At 42.7% G+C, this 19,262-nt stretch overlaps 1 protein-coding gene and 1 long non-coding RNA gene across 8 annotated transcripts in view; one reads left to right on the top strand and one right to left on the bottom strand.

Annotated features, from left to right (window-relative positions):
- Positions 1 to 11,777, top strand: part of LOC123479820 (uncharacterized) — a 29,901-nt gene extending 18,124 nt beyond the window's left edge. The window contains exons 3-4 of one of the 2 annotated variants that reach the window (XR_011650889.1): positions 6,132 to 6,222; positions 11,024 to 11,777. This is a non-coding gene — a long non-coding RNA (uncharacterized lncRNA). Of the gene's footprint in view, positions 1 to 6,131; positions 6,223 to 7,026; positions 7,282 to 11,023 lie in introns of those variants that run through there. The other variant, XR_008426178.2, reaches the window with a different exon arrangement.
- OSBPL6 (oxysterol binding protein like 6) overlaps positions 1 to 12,707 on the bottom strand; it is a 197,019-nt gene extending 184,312 nt beyond the window's left edge. For 4 of the 6 annotated variants that reach the window (XM_045196285.3, XM_024561508.4, XM_045196286.3 and 1 more), the window contains exon 1: positions 11,784 to 12,707. The gene's annotated coding sequence lies outside the window, so the exon portion shown is untranslated. The remainder of the gene's footprint in view (positions 1 to 11,783) is intronic. The other 2 variants (XM_024561509.4, XM_024561510.4) reach the window with 2 other exon arrangements.
- Between the last annotated feature and the right edge of the window lie 6,555 nt (positions 12,708 to 19,262).

Raw genomic sequence — 19,262 nt, 5'->3', positions numbered from 1 at the left:
TTTCTGTAATATAAACAAATATATCTATATTAACTACATCAAAGTTTGGCTAAAGTACACATAAAATTTACTAATACATATTTCATTATGTCAGTTTTCCATAAAATATTACAATATCTCAAGCTATTTTACCTTACTTCTGGATGTTTAAAGGTATTACCAATCTAACATGGAATCTTGTTGACTAACTATCTTGGGAAATTTATATTTCCATATAGTTTTTTTTGTATTATGTATTGATTTTTAAATTCATAAAAACTGAAAATATTTATAAATCTGTGACATAAATCATACTAATGCTACAAACACTCGGTGTCAGAGACGACAACCATAACAATATTATAATCTTGTTGAAAATGACAACTTAATATATGATGTTAGGTTTTCAAAGGCTATATTTGGCCTTAATTTCTTACAACTAGAAAATAATCTCAATTACAAAGTCTGCTTAATTCTCAGATGTTGTTAAACTTAAGCTTTTAGGTTAATAAATCTAAATATAGTGATAGAGAATTCTACTATTAAAATACCAAGTGAATTTTTAATCAACAAAATTCTTGTTTTCCTTTTTTAATTATTATATTTTATTGATTATGTTATTACAATTGTCCCAATTTTCCCCTTTTGCCCCCCACCATCCAGCACCCCCTACTCCTTCAGGCAGTCCCCACACCATTTCAACAAAATTCTGAATATGTGATTAGCCATTGCCAGTAGGCTTGATTTCTCAGCAGTTAGTTTTTGAAGAAAAATTGTTTTGATCTTTGCCTGACCAGAAGTAAAAACATCCAAGAATGCTCAAAAGCAAAATCCTATTGACTTCAACTATAAAAGTAATTTTCCCAAACCAGACTTTATTTTGCCCTCTTTAAGGGTGCCAAGTTAAGGTACATTAGACGCCGACAGGCTCATTCCCTAGGTTGTTGCACTTGCTGTTCCATCCCCCAGGAAAGGAACTGCACCCAGATATTTTTTTTCACAACCTGCCCCTTCCACCTTTCAGGCTCAACTCAAATGTCTCTGCCTAGCAAGGCATCCTTGCCTGGCCAGTCTACCCAAAGAAGGCCAGCTCTATCCACAGCTAAGGGGTGAATTGTACCCCCCAAAGGACATGTTAAAGTCCTAACCCCCAAAATCTCAGAATGTGACTTTATTCAGCAATAGGGTTGTTGCAAGGTAATTAGTCACGATGAGGTCACATTGGAGTAGGGTCAGCCCTTAGTCCACTATGACTGGTGTTTTTACATGAAGAGGAGACACACAGACACAGAGACTCGAGGAAGAAAGCCATGTGAAGCAGGCAGGGGTGAGAGTTATGCTACCACAAGCCAAGGAATTCCCGGGGCTGAAGAAGGTAAAAGAGGCAAAGAAATACCCACCTGATTTTGGATTTCTGGCCTCCAGCTCTGTGGAGAATATGTTTCTACTATTTTATGCCACCCAATTCATGGTGCTTGTTATAGCAGCCCTAGGAAACTAATACACCCACTGCCAACAACAACTGCTCTTGACCCATCCATCAGTCACTTTTACTGTTGTCATAGTTCCTAACAGTATCTAAACCAGCAGTGTGCTTTACTGATTGTCTCTCTCATGAGAATGTCAGTTCTAACACAGCAGAGTCCTTTTCTGACTTCAAAGCACAGAGCCTGATATGTAGTAGATGCCCAAGAAATATTTTGTCCAATAAATGAGTGATCCTGAGACCAATAACAGGATTAAAGAATATCAGAATGATAATGCATTTCCAATAGTTGGAGCAACTATAAACCCTCCTATAATCTAATAGCAAAGTCTAATACCAGATTTATCTAGCACTTGAGTGAGACTTCATACCATCTTAACTATTTGGCACACTCTGGAAAATGAACCTTTGAGCAAAAGAAAAGCTGCTTCAGCAAAATGAGAGGGACGAACTCCTTACTATTTCAAAGATGTGGCTGAAATAAAATTACTTCCTGAACAAACGCTTTCTATGTGTCAGGAGAGGAGGCTTGTCTCGTGGAAAGGTAGTAGAAGCCTGACAACTGATGGAAAGAGAAATCAAAAGACCTTCAAGAAAAACAAGTCAGTTAGAGTTAAAAGAGAAGGATTCTGAGGTTATTTGGTAAAGAAGCAACGAGTGCTGCCCCACTGCCTAGCCATCTTTCCGGAAGGTATAAACATTAATGGAAATTCTTAGACTGAGTGAGTCACTAGCAACACTTCAGGGGCTCTCTGGTGTTGGGGTCTCTGCGCAATTGTTTAAAGTGAAGTCTAGTCTGAAGGAGGGGTAGATAAACATGGCTTGCCTACTTGTACAACCACAGCAAACATTACAACTAAACTACAAAATAACTATCACCCAGAATAGTCAGAAAATCAAGCGATATCAAAGTCTGAAACCAAGGAATTAGAGAAGTCACGTTCATTCATACAAGTAGGAGGAACAGAGATGCAGAGAGTGGAGATGTGGAATAGGGTTCCACAATCGCATGTGGTGGATAACAATTGGGGGGGAAAGCTAGGGAGCGAGGGATCCCAGCCCCTCACCAGATCATCCAGCCCAGGGTTCCAGCACCAGGAAGTTAAGTCCCCATAACTTTTGGCTGCAAAAGCCAATGGGGGTTGGGGCGGCGGAACAAACTGCGGGATTCTCAAGCGTCTCCTCTTAAATGGCTCACAGTGGTCTTAGGACTTCCACAGATTTACTCACTCTTGGCTACAGCACCTGGGCAGCAGCTGGAAGGGCACCAGTGGCATACGGGGAGAAACTGAAGTGTCTGGCATCGGAGCAAGTGCCAGGGGACAGCTCCCCCACTGGGAAAAACTCCAGAGGCCAAGCAGTAGTCACTGTCCCTCTTCAGAGCCCTTCCCCACACACAGCCACAGAGTGGCTACCCCATATCTGAGACTCCATCAACCTGGTTCACAGGGGTTGCCCCGTCCTGGTCCTTACCTAAAGGCATCCAATTTTTAGGTGTGCTTTCCTACATAAAGGCCACACTATTAAGACAGGGAGTCAAATCAACTCTACCTAATACACAGAAGCAAATACAGGGAGGCTGCCAAAATGAGGAGACATAGAAATATGACACAAATGAAAGAACAGAACAAAACTCCAGAAAAAGAACTAAACAAAATGGAGATAATGAACCTATTAAATGCAGAGTTCAAAACAGTGGTTATTAGGATGCTCAAGGAACTCATTTGGTACTTCAGCAGCATAAAAAAAAGGCCCAGACAGATAAAGGTTACACTAAGTGAAATAAAGAAAAAATTATAGGTAAACAGCGGAATGTACAAAGCTGAGAATCAAATCAATGATTTGGAAGACAAGGAAGAAAAAAAAAATCTATCAGAACAGCAAGAAGAAAAAAAGAATCCAAAAAAACGAGGCTACTATAAGGAGCCTCTGGGACAACTTCACGTGTACCAACACTTGAATCATAGGGGTGCCGGAAGAAGAGAAAAGAGCAAGAAATTAAAAACTTATTTGAAAAAATAATGAAAGAAAACTGCCCTAATTTGGTGAAGGAAATAGACACACAAGTCCAGGAAGCATAGAGAAGCCCCAATAAGTTGGACCCAAGGAGGACCACACCATGATACATCATAATGAAAATGCCAAAAAGCAGCAAGAGAAAAGCAGTTAGTTACCTACAGGTGAGTTCCCATAAGACTGTCAGCTGATTTCTCAAAAGAAACTGCACACAAGAAGGAACTGTCAAGAAGTATTCAAAGTGATGAAAAGCAGGGTCTTACAACCTAGACTACTGTATCCAGCAAAGCTATCATTTAGAATGGAACGGCAGATAAAGTGCTTTCCAGACAAGGTAAAGCTAAAGGAGTCCATCTTCTCTGAGCCATTATTATATGAAATGGTAAAGGGATTTATTTAAGAAAAAGAGGATCAAAACTATGAACATTAAAATGGCAATAAACCCACAACTATCAACAACTGAATCTAAAAAACAAACTAAGCAAACGAGCAGAACAGAAACGGAATCACAGATATTGAAGATCATTTGGAGGGTTATCAGCTGGGGGGGGCAGGAGTGGGAGAAAAGGTGCAGGGATTAACAGTACAAATTGGTAGGTACAGAACAGACGGGGATGTTAAGGACAGTACAGGAAATGGCGAAGCCAAAGAACTTATATGCATGTCGCACAGACATAAACTAAGGGGGCAGGGAGGGGGAATTGCCAGAGGGAATGGGGAGCACCGGGTGGAGGAGGGCAAAGAGGAAAACTGGGACAACTGCAATAGCATAATCAGTACAATATATATTTTTTTAAATAAAGTGAAATCTATACAACATTCTAGAGAGATTTCCATTTTTAAAAAAGCTTTGACATTAAGGGGGAAAAGGTTCATGTTTACCAGGGGGAAGTGTCACCTCTGGACAATATTTCTTTCCTTCAAAATGCCAGAAAAATGATGCCCTGCCCAGCAAGGATGTGTATTCTGAGGGAAGCAACCAGATGTCCAACAGAGCAGACTCTTCAGGAGCTTTAAAGACAGAAAGGAAAAAAGAAAATAACAATTAAAATTTTAAAAAGAACAAAAAATAAATCAGGAAAACAGAGAGAAAAAAACAAAAAATAGAAAAAATAAACAAAACAAAACAAAAAAGTTTAAAAAAAGACAGAAAGGAATAGTAAAAAGGCTTGGCCCTAAAAAAGGAGCTCCCCTCTGTTTGGAAGAAGAAAATACACAGGAGGCAACCAGAGGAAGACGCACAGTGGGACAGAGGACAGGGAGAAGCGGCAGCTGGTGAATGCCAGGGCGGTTCAGGAGGGATGGGGTGAGGTGGTGCTAAAGGACGAAATGAGAGACAGAGAGAGAGGGAGAGAGAGGGAGAGAGAAAGAGAGAGGATGAACGATTTGTTGTTCCACTTACTTATGCATTCATTGGCTGCTTCTTGTATGTGCCCTGACTGGAGATCAAACCTGCAACCTTGGCGTATCCGAACGACCCTCCAACTGAACTACCAGGCCAGGCTGTCTTACTAGTCTGTACCTTAATATTCAGTACCCTTTCATGGGCTCTAGGAGGACAAAGGCACAATGAAACAATCATGCTTATGAAAAGCATGTGTTTAAGAGCAGACCATAAAAGGTTTTAGAAGTTATTATAAAAATATTCCAGGGAACAGCTATGTCAAGGGATGAATGGGGATAATCACATCAATAAAAGGAGAGAGGAAACATCAGTGATCCCCAGAAGGGACTCCCAAAACCAAGGCCACTTTTTAAAAATGCAGTTTCCTAGACACCATACCAAAACTCTGGGGTAGCAAAGGACTCAAGGCTGTCACCCATAAAATAACATTTGTCTCCATTTTATCGCTGTAAGCTGCATCAGATGGAGTTGGAGTAGCAATCAGTACCATCTCCATTCCTGTGCTCTCCCAGTCTTAGGCTTCTGACACCACTTTCTTCAAAGTCTGTTCTCCCTGAACTCTCATCTCCACCCAGGCAGGTCCTAATCAATGTCCTTTGAGTCTCCCTCCCAGTAAGATCAGTCAGCTGGGGGCACAGTGACAAGGGCAGGGCAGCTGCAGAGAAGCAAGGTGTGCCAACTCTGCCCCAAAGAGCAACCGCTTCCACTTTCCCTCCTCGAACTTTAGCCCATCAGGGTAGTAGTGAGGGTGAGTCTTTTGGCAACTACCATGGACCTAAAGTTGCAAAAGAATGCTTCTGGTTACAACTACTCAACATTCTCGATCAGTACAAGTGAGCCTCAAGAAGTTTAAAATTTATCTTGGATTGATAGATAACCTGACATATTTAAACATCCAAACAGCGTAAAGAGTATGCTAAATAAGTATCCTTCCCTCCCCACCCCAACCACCCAGCTCTCTTCTCCAGAGGCAATCACTATTACCAGTTTCTTGGGTCACCTTCCAGAGATAATCTTAAAAGTTGCAAGAATAAACACGTATCTATAAACTCATATTAAACCTCAATGGCCATAGACTACTCTGCAACCTGACCTGTTCCCTTGTATCTTAGACATGGTTCCCTATCCGCAAATATAGAATGATCTCATTCCTTTTAACAGCTACCTAGTTTTCTTTCTGCTTGTAATTTATTTAAGTGATCCCATATTGATGGATATTTACTTCTAAAACTTTTGTCATTACAGATAATACTGCAATGGATTGTCTGTGAAAATTCATTTTGCCACGTACAAGTATATCTGTAGAAAACCGTCTTAGATTTCCTGAGTTGAGAAGGTAGGTAAATTTTTAATTGTGGCAATATTTCAAAACTGTTACATAGATGCTAGACCATCCTGTACCCCTACCAACAATGTATGAGCTTGCCAATTTCCCCCCAAACCTCACCACAAGGTATTACCAAACATCAAGATCTTTGCCAGTTTAATAGACTAAATAGTTTAAAATTACATTTCTCTTATCCTGAGTTGAGCACTTGTAATTCATTTCCTGTGAACTCTTTGTTCATTGCCTTTGCCCTTTTCCTCTGAGATCAGCAGTCGATTTTCTTATTGATACTTAGGAGCTCCTTGGATATTAAAGAGTTACTCCTTGTCTAGGACACATGTTATAAATGGTTTTTTGCTGGTGTGGTGATGTTTATCTTCTGTTTGTTACACATACTATCTTAAGTGGAGTTTAATGTATCAATATTTATGCCTTCCTTATTCTTTAAGATTTATCAAATCTTTTTAAGTGTAGAGACAGACCTCTTCTCTAATATCTGTTTTCCATAAGCCCTAAGATTTATACTTTTATTTCCTCTATTAGCACTTTTTGAAATGAGGCTAGAAAACAACCTACTTCCTACCCTGACCTTCCTATTCCATTATCCTGAGTTCTTGTGGATTCTGCTCTCTATTTCTCCCCTGCTTTTCTTCATGGAGTTTCGTATGAACCCTACATTTGCTTGGCCTGCCTTGGAGATCACCCTCTTTTTATAGTTCTTGCTTCCATTTGAAGTTTACTGAGATCAAAAAGAATTTAATGCCTTTTCATAATCAACATGCCATTCAAACTGTGCTACTTTCTCTATTCCAGGGAAATTAGAAAACAGAAACTGTTCAGATTGATGCCTATGGTGTGAGAATATGCAAAACTTGTCTAGCTGCTCCAGATAAACAGAAAACAAAAATGTTACCTTAATTAAAAATAAAATCAGACTTTAAACTTTATCTAAAAACCAGAAATGGTTTTTAGAACTATTTATTTTAATGTTCTTTTAGATTCTTTATTCTTCAAACTTTAGTAGCTGATAACTTTGTTACTTGTGACAACATTGTATTATGTATAAAAATATCAAGGTAACGTCTTCAAATTCATGACAGAACTTAAGCACTGGTTTCGGAGACGTGAAATAAAGCCATTGCTGGAAATTGAGGCCAGGCTTATTTCAGGTTGATTTTTGAAAAAAAGATTCTAAAAATATAGTGCTGTTGTTCTCCCTTCTGTTTCCACACTCTTTTCAAAAGGTGGATAGGTCTGTCTCAAGAGTTACAATGAGAACTGCCTTCCTAAGATGCAAGACAAAAAAGCAAGTTAATGTTCCATTTCTGACTCAATTCCCTCTGCACTTTAATTTTCTTTCATAGTTGGAAAAAGAATAACAAAGAAAAAGAGATAGAAAAGTATATAGCACAAGATAATTTAATTTTTCTCTACCCTGTTCATTGATTAAAAATCAAAGCTATGGATACCAAAGAAGCAAACACCAGAAAATTCTAAATACTGATATTTGCAGCGTTTATTGCTCTAAGCATACCCTCAAAAGCAAAGGTGTTTCTCCAAAAACCTATGAAAATTTAAAAATATGTGTATGATTTTGTTTCGTACACCAGCCACTCAAGAGGGAAAATGTTAGAAAAGAGGTTTAAAATCCCACTGCAGAGGTTGCTATGGGGTCATTTTCTCATTGACCTACCCAAAATGCAGGGAAGAGCTTTATTTTCTGTTACCAGCAGCAAAAGCAAATTGTTTGGCATATGACCTCCTAGGTATACGAGTATTCACACATGGTGCGAGCGCCTCACTGGAAAAGACTCTGGGCCTGTTTTCCCACCTGGAATATGGGTGAGGTTGGAAGAGAAGATTTTTTTAAGCCCCTTTCAGCTCTAACATCTTATGAATCTATTAAAAAAAGTCATTCAAGCATCAGCACATTGAGCAAATATGAGTATTTCCAGTGTTTGGGAATTTTCTTCATGTATTTCATAAATTGACATATAGATTTTCTTAAACAGAAAAACAAAACCCATCATGTCTTTAAAAAAAGATAATTTTTTTGTCTTAATCATGAATTCTTTGTACTCAGTCTCATAACACTGGTGAAACACATACAAATGACAGTCTGCCAATATTTTACTTAAGTATTTTTTAATTATTTAAACTCACTTAAACTTATTTCAAGTTTAAGAGCTACGTTAAATACTTAACACTCTCCCTCACCCAGTTATCCTTCAGATAGCCCTGCATATTAACCTACTTGGGCTAGCTTCCTTTCCAGCTCTGCCTTTGGTTATCTTACTGTACAGATTTTCTGAGATACTGGCCCGATCAGAGGGAATTCCCTTTCTACTTTTCTACAAACGGAACACTCGCATCTCAATCAGCAGCCTCCTAAGTAGGGTCCCTGCCTTGGACCTCTCTTCCCAGCTCCAACCCCTCGAATCCCTCAGTTCCCTGGCCGTTTTCACGAACCCTTTGCGTGGCTCATGGCTGGACGATTTCACAAGGCTTCCTTCACTTCTGTGCCTATCATTTCCTAGGTCTGAGATGGCCTTCCTCCTCTCAGAAGGCCTGCTCGTCCTTCCTGCAGGGCTCCACCAGGAACTCCTGGCAGCGCAGGCCTATAGCAGGGACTGCTTCCTCACCCTCAGCTGTCACTGTGTGGACCCTTAGGTACATGTGCTTGCTGCCTTATGACACCTCTGCACTGTCCTTACTTTCTTCTTCCTTACAACTTTAAAGTCATCACTGATCCATGCACGACCCTCATGTTTTTTTTTAAACAAAATGATTACCTACAAACTTACCACCAAACCTGAGGACTATATCATTACCACTAACTTACATTCACCTATGTGTTCTTCCACGTGACATCCTTCTGGTCGTCCCAAAAGATAACCGTTGTCCTGGGTTTTAAGTTCATTATTCTCTTACTTTAAAAAAACGATATGTATTTCAACACACATATAAATGCTCGATTGTATTGGATGATTTGTGTTTGCTTGTTTCCCTGGCTCATGTAAATTAACAATTTTGAAGAATAATTTGGTAAGATCCAGCAAGTTGAATACTCATACACCCTACCTATCAAAAATTCCGTACCTAGGTATTTAGCCAAGCGAAGTACTTACACACGTGCTCCAGAACACACGAACGCTCAAAGCAGCAGTCTCTGCAATAATTTTCGACAACAACAAAAAGGCTATTGGCAGGAGAACAGAGAAATGTATTGTGTTATAGACACATGAGGCATGAATCTTAGTAACATCATGTTGAAGGGGGAACAAGTCACGGAAGTCAACAGATAGAATAAGACCATTTTTTCAAGATAAAAAGCAAACTTAAAAAGGAGTAAAAAAAAAAATCCTCATTTTGAGGAGTCATGTTTTGTCCTCCCAAACTAGATGCCCAACTCTTGAGGGCAGGGACATTTTTTATTCTTATTTGTATCTCCCACATGCCGAGACCAGTGTCTTGAACAGATGATGCTCCACAGGCACCAATCCACTGAGCGATCACTGAAACCTACCTAGTTTAGGACTTTCAGTAAAATTTAAATCTTCTCCCTCATCCAACAGTTTCATTAATAAAGTTGCATAAAACTTTTATTTACTGTTATACATGAACTGAATTCTACTTCTGCAGTGCAGCACACAGATCTCCAAACAAACATTTTATCTGGACATATTTTACCTTTCTTCTTGGAGTACAGGTAACAGACAGTTAAGGCAATCTAGGGACAAGAAAACTTATTCTTTGTGATCCCGCAGGAGTCCCACAGAATCGTATACTACAAGTAAGTGACACTTGAAACTGAGATATCCCAAAAGGAATGCATTCACGGAATGCATAATTGAGTTATCTCATCAAAACTGAAAATAAGTGCAAACACAGAGTTCTTAGACTTTCAAAAAGCAAAGTTTTTAATTTCAAACCATTTTGTCTCTACTTTGAGAGAAAAAATCATTTTTAGGGAGAAACATATGAAACTTGGGGTAAAAGAATAACAGGAATTCTATTCCACCAATCAGGGCCTTCCTTATAACCCAAAGAGGGCTATGCATAGTCTCTGTAGGTGATTATAGTCAAATTACGCTGCATCTTCCCTTCGACCTTGGGAACTCTGCTCACTCTGAGTTACTGCGAGGTCTTCCGTTTCATTTATTATTAGTCTTTGTATCTGCAATGCTGTAACACTAAATAGGAATATCAACACTGGGAGCTTGCAGTACCTAAAACTGTAGAAAGGCTTCCAAAAGCAAAGTGGGGGAGGGTTACAGCCAAGAGGAAAACAAAGTTAAGGATATTAAGATGACATATTTTAAAATTGTACCTTTGAAGAAAGACCACATTTAATTAGCTGTGTGATATTACCATCCATTAGCCTGCAATTTTTTAATTTAAGAAAAGACGTTGAATAGAAAGTATTTTATTTAGAAAAATATCACAACTGAATACGACATACAATTTGTTAAAACTAGTGCAGCGACTGAAAAATGGAAATTGTAGTACAGAAAAAGCCTATAGGACTTTTGCGTCCGGGAGAAAGAAATAATCCGGCAACCCAGTGCGTTCACTTAGTTTCCTGTCATTTGCTTCATGTCCATTATGTAATGCTTTCCCCGGCTTTAGGTCCCTCTGTTTAAGCTACCGTCATGTATATCACAGAACTGCCACAAAATCAGAATAGGTCGTAACTTTCAAAAAAAAAAAAAAAAGCTTAAAAGGTACCATGCAGATGTGTCTATAGACAGTAGAGGCTTTAAAAAATAAAATCTGCTGCTGTCATTACTTCTCCCGGCTTCCTCCCCAGGTCTCCCACCCCTCCTCCCCCAGATACCCGGGCGACCCGATCTGCGGGCAGTTCCCGGCTGGCTGCAGGGGAAGCACGTCTCGACTGCAATGCAAACGCTGTCCCGGTCTGAACCGGGGAAGCAGACTCGGCCTGCCCGGGGTGTGGACGGAGGCTGCAGAGGAGGCTGCAGGGGCGCCAGCAGCGGTGGGCAGGGGTGCCCCGTGAGGACAGTCCGCAGTGCACGCGCACAATAAAACCAAATGCATAACTTCCCGGGCCGCTCCTCGCGGCTCCCCGGATTCCCTGAGAGGTGCGGCGTAGGCGTTAGCGGGAGCCGGCGCGGGCGCTCTCACCCGCGCGGGCTCCGTTCTCCGCTGACAATTACATCAGTCCTTCTGCCAGCCCCAGCTTCATCCCCCCGCAGCCTGGGGGAGCCGGCGCAGGGATTTGAGGGGATTTGCGGTTCGAGAGCCACGCGGCCGGAATTCCCCGACAACGAGGGGGAGGGGAGGGCGGCGAGTAGCGACCAAGACCCAGACGCCCCCTCCCATCTCGGCCGCCAGGCTGGACTAGCGCCACCACCCCCGACTCCCGGCCACCGGGCTTGCGCGGGCAGGCGTGCCCCCCGAGGACTACGACGCTTCTGGGGCCCAAAGCCGAGCAGCCCACCCGCGCGCCCCTCTGAGTCCTCGGCCCTCCGGACGCACAATGCCCCCAGCCCCGGCACGGGCACCGTCACATCCGCTCCGGGGGTCACCTATGCAGCGAGGACACCCACCTGGAAGCCAGCGGTGGCGCCGCCGATCCTGCGGCAGCAGCGGCGGGAGACGGCCCCGGCGGGCGGACGGGCGCGCTGGCTGGCTGGCCGGCGAGCTGAGCCGCGGTCTCCGGCACTGACAGCGGCGGTGGTGGCGGCGGTGCTGCGCCTCCAGTGGCCCGCCGCGCCGCAGCCCCTCCTCTCCCACGGGCGGGGCGCGCTGGCGGGGCGGCGCTCCGGGCTCTCCACCCCCGGCTGGCTGCCCGGGCGGGAGTGGAACCGCAAGCGGCCGGCTCTCCCGCGCCGCCCGGCACCCCTTACTACGCCCAGGGAAGAGCCGCGGGGGAGGCGCTCCGAACCTCCGACGCGCGGGTTCGCGGTGCCTGGGCTTACCCCGGGCCCGGCCCCCTCGGGGAACCTCTGGTTCCAGAGATCGCCGCCGTGGAGACCGGGCTTCCCGGGGCCTGAGCGCCCGGGAAGCGCGCCCGCCCTCCCAGGCCAGCGGAGGTGGACCTGCCAGCGTTCGCAGAGGGTGGCCCGGGATGGCCCCAGCGCTCGTGGCCGCTGCGAGCACCGTGAGAAAGCGGATTCGGAAGGGAACGGCAGCTCGGCGGCCTCCCGGGAGGCGCTGCCAAGCCCCTAAGGCCACCATGCGGGGTGGTCGGTAAACCTGCAGGACCGTGTACCTGCTCCGCGCCGTCCCTGCCACTCGGGAGCAAAAACTTCTCAGGCCGAGATACACTTGGGAACGAAAGGCTCGGTTGCTTAAATACCCACCTCACTGCACCCATCCCACACAGCCTTAAACCAATCCCAGCCCGTGCAGGGGGCAGATTAATCTGAAGGAAAAGAATGATGTAAATTAAATAGTTGCACAGACGTTTTTTTCTGTGAAAGGATGAGAAAAATCACAAATATCTCAAGACCTTTCTGCCATCACCACCTTCAGGGGAAGGAAATCCAGAGAACACATTGTAACAGGAACTGTTGCAGAAAGCACTGGAATGCTTTGTGGGCTCTCGAGGGCTCCGAATTGGATGAGTCGGGGGAGGGTGCCTTCAAAAATTGAAGACATTGTTACCCAGTGAGGCAACTGTGATAGTATCTCAGTATTTGCTATGAAACGTAGTCAATCGTATGCACTTTTTCTCACATACAATTTCTCTTGCAACTCCAATCCTACCTTTTGTATGAGCTTCTTCCACCTTAACTAGCCAGGTTCTTACATTGCCTTGTCATAAAATAATAGGTGCCGGGCCCTTTGACACATCGCAGCTTCACCTTAACCTTCCCTGTGAACTACACAGCCTTCTCAAGCTCACCACCTGGGCGCTGACCTTCATTGGCTCATCCCCACCTTTTACTCCTTCCACCCGGGTTCCAGGAATAGAACTCTACTGAGACTGATTTCTTTCTAAAAAGAAGACCAAAGCCCCATATAGAAGAAAATCCAGAAGTGTGAAAAGAGATGAGAGCACACAGAATCTTTAACCTAAAGTAATACTTCTCAATTTTTTTCACGAAACTTCTAATAGAAAAAAAAACCCCCAAAAACGTGAACTCTGGGGAAGGGGAGACAAACTATCAAGACCTAAATCTCATGTGTTACCAGAAGAATGCTTGCACACTTTCCACTCTAATCCATATTATCTCTGTGTGTTTTGTTATTTTAAAATATAGGTTTTAAATATCACAACACTACCTGTCTCATTGATTAATGATCAAATAAGATATAATGGCTTTGGGGAAGTGGATTAAAGACAGCAGACATATCAAGGTGGTTTCTCCACTCTGTGAATCACAAAGTTTTGAAAACCGAGAGTGGCATACATATGTAAACATAGGTAACAATCTTTCCACTGCTTTTGAGCTATGGTGGTGTTATTGCGCAGAAGTTGCCAGAGAGCGATGTTTTCATTAGTGTGTATTCTTTTTTTAATAAAGATTTTATTTATTGATTTTTAGAGAGGGGCAAGGGAGAGAGACAGAGAGGGAGAGAAACACTGATCGGTTGCCTCTTGCACACACCCTGGTGCCCTGACCAGGAATTGAACCTTTTGCTTTGCAGGACAACACCTAACCAAGTGAGTCACACTGGCCAGGGCTCATTAATTGTATATTTTTGCTGAGAGTTTAGGTCACAAGTCACATGTTGGCTAAAAGTTTCTCTGCTCCCTAATCCATTCCTTTTATTTGTCTCAGAGAAATAATTGTTCATGGACTTTTTCAGTGAAGGAAGGTAATGATATTCTCAAAATACTATTAATGCTACAATTTCATAAAAGCAAATGAACTGAGCCTCACACAAATCATAATCCCACCATCGATGCTTTTCATACAACCCTCACACTTCATTTTTGTTGCATTTCATTGCGTACAACATCAGCTGAGGTTTCTCAGAAAGGCTGAAATGCTAATGCTTCATTGAAAGATGAAGTGGTGTTTGTCTTTCTCCAACTGGTTTATTTCACTTAGCATAATACTCTCCATCCATCCATGCTGTTGCAAAAGTTAAGATTTCCTTATTTTTTACAGCCAAGTAGTATTTCATTGTGTAAATGTACCATGCTATATGATTTTACTTTTATGTGGGATCTAATGAACAAGGTAACCTAACAAACAAAATAGAAACAGATTCACAGATAGAGAGAACAAACTGACAGCTGTCAGAGGGGACTGTCAGAGGGTGGCAGCATGACTCACACAAATTCTAGCAAGTACTGTGAGCCCTGAGCAAGCACTGAGTGCTGAAATATTTTTGTCTCATCAAAATGCAACGAGCACAGAGTTTGATGAGTTCTAAAGCCGACGAGTACCGAGGTATGACTGTATGTAGTATAATGATACCAACCTGGTCTATGATTCATGAACCTGAAAAGACAGTCAACTGCTTGGTCATGTGAAGTGTTTATGGACAAGCTTTATTAAAAAACTGGGCCCAGGAACAGTCTATGAAAGCAAGGACCTAAGAAGAAATTTAGCTGCCAGCTCCCTTCATCTCCTACCTCTGACCGGTCAAAATTTACTCCGGGTTGAGTGATCTGGCCCTTCTCGAACTAGAGAAGCAAACCCCATGCTCTGCAGCCATGGGATGGTAATTGTGCTGGGTTGTTCTATAGGCAACTTGGTTATACTGGAAACTATGTTTCCCAGAGTCCCTTTTCCATTATTGCAAGTGTGTATTTGTTAAGATAGACAAAACTGAAGTTACGTGAAATTTGAGTTTTATTTCAACAAAAGTAGCAGCCATTAAACTCTAAAATCGTCATTGGTTAGAGGTGGCCAGAGAAAAATGTCCAGAGGCAGGAGGGTTCTTGTTTGTTCTGTGTTCTGTCTGCTGAATAACTGCGACCACAGCCGGGTTAACAGACTTCACAGACCCACAGAGGTGGGGGTCACAGAGAGTCCACAACCTTCTGTAGACGTCCACACCAGCCTCCCACGCCAGCTGGCTGTGCCTAGCTTCCAGACTTCCCTGCCAGCTGGAACTCCTTTGTGTCAGGGCTGGTCTCTGATCCTTCAACAACGCCTCTTCAGATTCTCACTGCCCACAAATGGGGAGGTCTAATTTCTATAACAAATTCCGTATTCAACATAACTCATAGTGGTTCTGTTTCCCTGATTGAATCCTCTCTGCCAGGGGCTTAAGCTTGTGGCTGATCTGTTCAGGAGGTCTGCACTGGGTTGGTCACTTGGGGGCAGTTGAGGCAGGGCACCTAGCTCAGAGACCTAGAGAGATGTGAGGCCAAGAGCATCTGAGGAAGTACTCTGGCTGGGTTATAACCATGCAACAAAAGTATTCATGTTGCTTTGTATTTGTTCACTGAGAGTGCTCAGTCTTAAAACTATTTTTATTATTACTAAATTAACCTATTTTGGTCAATCGCTCCCATATCATCACAATGGTTTATTTCACCTTTGTTAAGATATCATTTAAATGGAAAAATAAATCAAATCTCAGTTGGACAGTTCTGACTAGTATCTTCCGCTATCTAGGAAAAGCATCCTGGGTTCCCCTTTTTGTTACAAACCTGAACTTGAACATAAATTGAGCATTCCTTTGTAAAGTAGTTCATTTTTTCTGTTTTGTTTGTTGGTTGGTTTGTGGTTGGTTGGTTTGTTTTTTAAACAAATTTGCCATTTTTACAATCCCAAAGAAAAAAATCAAAAGGCAAACTCTTTGAAACAATGAGTTCTTTCAGGAAGGGTGCAATATTAGCTGGTGTTCTAGGCTGAGGGACCTTGATAATCACATGTATTGTCAAAATTTTTCTTAGCAAGAGTATCGCCATCAAGAACACCTGAGGAGGCATCTGGCAAAACTCAAAAGCCTAATCTCCATGTCCCAAACTCCATTTAGTCCTATGTCCTTCTTTCTCACACTATCATGGTCTGCCCAGATGATCCAGTCCAGAGAATATTACTATGTTCACTTCAGAGTAAAGCTTTCATTCAGAGTGCCTACCAGAGTGGCTAAAAGGATCTAGACCTGGGATTTGGTTTAACATATAGGTTGTGGGTGTGTGGGGGGTTGGGGGTGGGGGTGGATTTTGATCCCTATTTCATTCATTTAATTCAATAAATATTTATTGAGTTTCTGCTCTGTGTTAGGCATTATTCTGAGTGCTTGAGATGCAAATGAGCAAAATATAGAGCCTGCCCTCATAGAGCTTACATTCTAGCATGGGGAGAGAGACAATGAGCAAATAGACATAACAGACAAGTACATTACACACTGCATTAGAAAGTCATAGATGGGAAATTTTAAAAGAGCACATTAAAAGACATGGAAGTGGGTTGCTAGGTTACAATATTAGATAAAGTGGTCAATCTAGGCCTCACTGAAAAGAAGACATGTGAGCAAAGACTTGAAGGAGATGAGGAAGTTAGTCAACCAGATAAATGGGAATGGGAGGTTCTCCCCTCCCCCCCCCCCCCCCAGTCACAGAGACCAGGCACTGTAAAGCCCATGGAAAAAGGATGTCCTATGTGGTTCAGGAAGGGCATGGAGTCCAGTTGTCTGCAACACGGTGAGTGCAGAAGAGAGTGTGAGGAGAAAAAGGTAGTGGAGGCCGGATCATACAGGGCCCACGAGCCATTGTGACGGCTTTGACTTTTGTTCTGAGTGAGGCGGGTATATATCACAGGTCCATGCAGTAGAGTGAAATAATTTGACTTACGTTTTTTCACTTAGTACATAATAAGTTTTAGGACGTTTTCAACATTTTGGAAGGAAGCACCGCCTACTTAACAATCAATGGATAGAAAAAAAGTGTGTGGTGAAGGTTAATCCTAAGGTGCCTAAATGGAGAGGAAGAATAAACAGTCTGATGTATGAAGTAGGGTCCCAGTGCAGACCAATTTAGGAGGAACAGAGGAGAGAGAATTGGCAGAAGCAGGAAACAGAGCTAGAGACTAGACCAAAACAGATATAGCCACTGTAGCCAGAACTAGCTAAGAGATTTTGCCAGTTCTTTAGGGAGAAGAAATTCTAAATTAATATCAAAACCCAGTACATGCCTTTTATACTTGGCTCTATATGATTTTGCTGAATTCCATAGTAAAATTGCATACAGTGGGAAAATAGTATAGTTGACCTTTGAAGGACACAGGCTTGAACTGTGCAGGTACACTTACCTGCGAATTGTTTTCAAGGAATACTTGTACTGTTTCCATCCATGGGTGGAAGTCTGAGGACGTGGAGGGCTGACTGTATGCATTGATCTACGCCATTTCGTATAGGGGACTTGAGCATCCATGGATTCTGGTGTCTGGGAGGGGTCCTGAAACCAACCCGCCGTGAAGACCAAGGGACAACTAAGCTTTTGGGGAGTCAAAAATTACACATAGACTTTTTGCTCAGGGGTTGGCACCCTTAAGCCCATGTTATTGGTCAACTGTCTGTGATATCAGAGTGTTCTAGGATGGTAAAAACAAAACTAAAGGTATAAATAAAGCAAATAAAAATATAAAGAAATATTAGAAAGCAGATAGACTTATATTTAATACTACCTGGTGCTAATTATTTTATTTATTTTAATTTCCAATACCTTTAAATATGTATTCTCTAAATCATATAGTTCAGATATACGAGATTTGGTTAGTTCATTTGTCCTATCAAAGGTTTCCATCGGGAAACTGATCCCTTTGAGGGCTGGCTATCACTAGTTGTATTTTGGTTGCTGTTAACCGTTCATCTCCCATGTACTTGATAACCCTGTTGCTGCAGGACTTGGGTCAGGCACAGGTGTGCTCCAGAAGTAGATTGCTCTTGATGAAGGACTCAGAACTTGATTCAATGGAAAGAGCAGGGTGGTACATTTTTTTCCTTTCTTAAATGACGAAATCAAGAATTTTACACAGGCACACAAGCACAAAACCAATTTTGAAGCCCCCCCCCAACCACCACCACAACCTTGCCTGTTTTATATCTTGAATGTTCATGTATCTTCCAGTCCTCAGCCCTCAAGTATAAGAATTCAGCAAAACTTTTTCAGGCCTATGGTGAAGTGAAAATACAAATTCAATGCCGCTCAGAGATAAGCAGAGTTTGATTAGGACAAGAAAAGTATAAATGTGCACCTAACTGACAAAAGAATGCCTAGCCAACAAAGCCAACACAGTAACAGTCTACCAGTTACATCCACCCCAACATATTCTTCCTACCCCTTAATGCCCTCCTGCTCTTCATGCCCCTTTTTGTCCAGTTTTATATTTCAGGATCCACCATTGAAATTCTCCAAGAACATATCGTTCATTCCTGCTCTGATTTCTCTGATTGGCTAAGTTCCAACCCAGTAAGAATCCAACCACCGCACCTTCCCTTGCCCTGCGCCCGAGCAGCCGAATGTTGATGGAGAAAATTACACTTTGGCCTTCTCTCTACTTTTGGGATTTTAGTCCTCAGAAGTGCCCTATGTACAAGCCATCATACTACTTTTCCTGTGGCTTTGTTTTTGGCTCTCAAAAATACTATTTCATGCTTTCTTCTCCATTCTCTATCTGCTACCTCATAGCACCTCAAAACTCTCAGCTGACAATCTTGCTTCATTCTTTGTTGAGAAACTAGAAGCCATCAGACAGGAGCTTCTGGCTTTCCACCTTTGCCCACGCAGACCTGGATTCCTCTCCTTCCAGACGCCCAGCACGTGCTCCGAGCCCCAGCTGCTCTAGCTGCCTGCAGCACGTGCTCCTTGAGTTATCCCCTCTCTCTCCTGAATTATCAGCCACGCCCTCTTTCTGGGATCATTCCCAATAATACACAAACATGCTCTGGGGTTGTCCATTCTAAAAAGCCTTCCTTGTTATCATCTCTCCAACTACTGTACATTTCTCTGTTCGCTTTCATAGCAAAATATCTCTACTTCCTCACCTCCTATTCCCTCCGCAGGACTCCCCAGTCTGGCTTTGGCCCTACAGTCCACCAAAACTGTTCTCACTAGGTACCACAGGTTGTTCTTAGTGACTTTCACGTGGCCAAATCCAATGCACAAGTTTCTA

This window comes from Desmodus rotundus, chromosome 2 (assembly GCF_022682495.2).
Source record: "Desmodus rotundus isolate HL8 chromosome 2, HLdesRot8A.1, whole genome shotgun sequence".
Lineage (NCBI taxonomy): Eukaryota > Metazoa > Chordata > Mammalia > Chiroptera > Phyllostomidae > Desmodus > Desmodus rotundus.
This window is presented reverse-complemented; position numbering and strand designations above follow the sequence as displayed.